The sequence below is a fragment of the Nansenia antarctica genome, assembly GCF_963989245.1.
Source record: "Nansenia antarctica genome assembly, chromosome: 1".
NCBI lineage: Eukaryota > Metazoa > Chordata > Actinopteri > Argentiniformes > Microstomatidae > Nansenia > Nansenia antarctica.
In genome coordinates this window covers 29,987,264-29,988,213 of record NC_137674.1, presented here as the reverse complement: position 1 = coordinate 29,988,213, position 950 = coordinate 29,987,264, and positions in this window count along the sequence as shown.

Sequence of the window (950 nt, the reverse complement as noted above, 5' to 3'; positions counted from 1 at the left end):
TGAACAACGGGGGGGGGGTGGTGAAGGTACAACGTCAGAGGATGGGCTTGTTGTAATGCATGGAACGGAATGAGGAACGGTATCAAACATGGTAGAGGGTTTCTCCCTCCACCAGCCTCCGATGATGAACAGCCCAACAGTACTACAGTAGAAGGTACTAGATCAGAAGGTACTAGATCAGAAGGTAATACAGCAGAAGGTACTAGATCAGAAGGTACTAGATTAGAAGGTACTAGATCAGAAGGTACTAGAGCAGAAGGTACTAGATTAGAAGGTACTAGATCAGAAGGTACTAGATTAGAAGGTACTAGATTAGAAGGTACTAGATTAGAAGGTACTAGAGCAGAAGGTACTAGATCAGAAGGTACTAGATCAGAAGGTACTAGATCAGAAGGTACTATAGAAGAAGGTACTAGATCAGAAGGTACTAGATTAGAAGGTACTAGAGCAGAAGGTACTAGATCAGAAGGTACTAGATCAGAAGGTACTAGATCAGAAGGTACTAGAGCAATATATAATATAATACCATTTACCTCATGTACTATATATGGTCCCAGCAGGAATCAAACCCACAACCTAAGCATTGTTACCGCCACACAGGACCACACAGCTAAAGTCACATCTTGTATTTCGAGATATACGGCATTGAATTGTGAATTGTTTACCTCAAATGTTTGCTTGAGTGTATGGTTATCATGAACCAATACTTTGAATACATTTCTTCATTCAACCACACAACGTTTAGTTTTAGGTTTACAAACATTGGCAACATAGGCTTCTGCTCACAGGCATTGAGAGGTGGCCCCTTTTTAACCGATGAGATCATATCTTGGCATCTTCTCAGACAATTTAGGGGACCCTTTTTGGCACAAGAGCACACCCAGATGTAAAATTCTCCATAGTGTAAAAACTTTAATGACAATCTTAGACCAGTTCTTTACAAGACACGG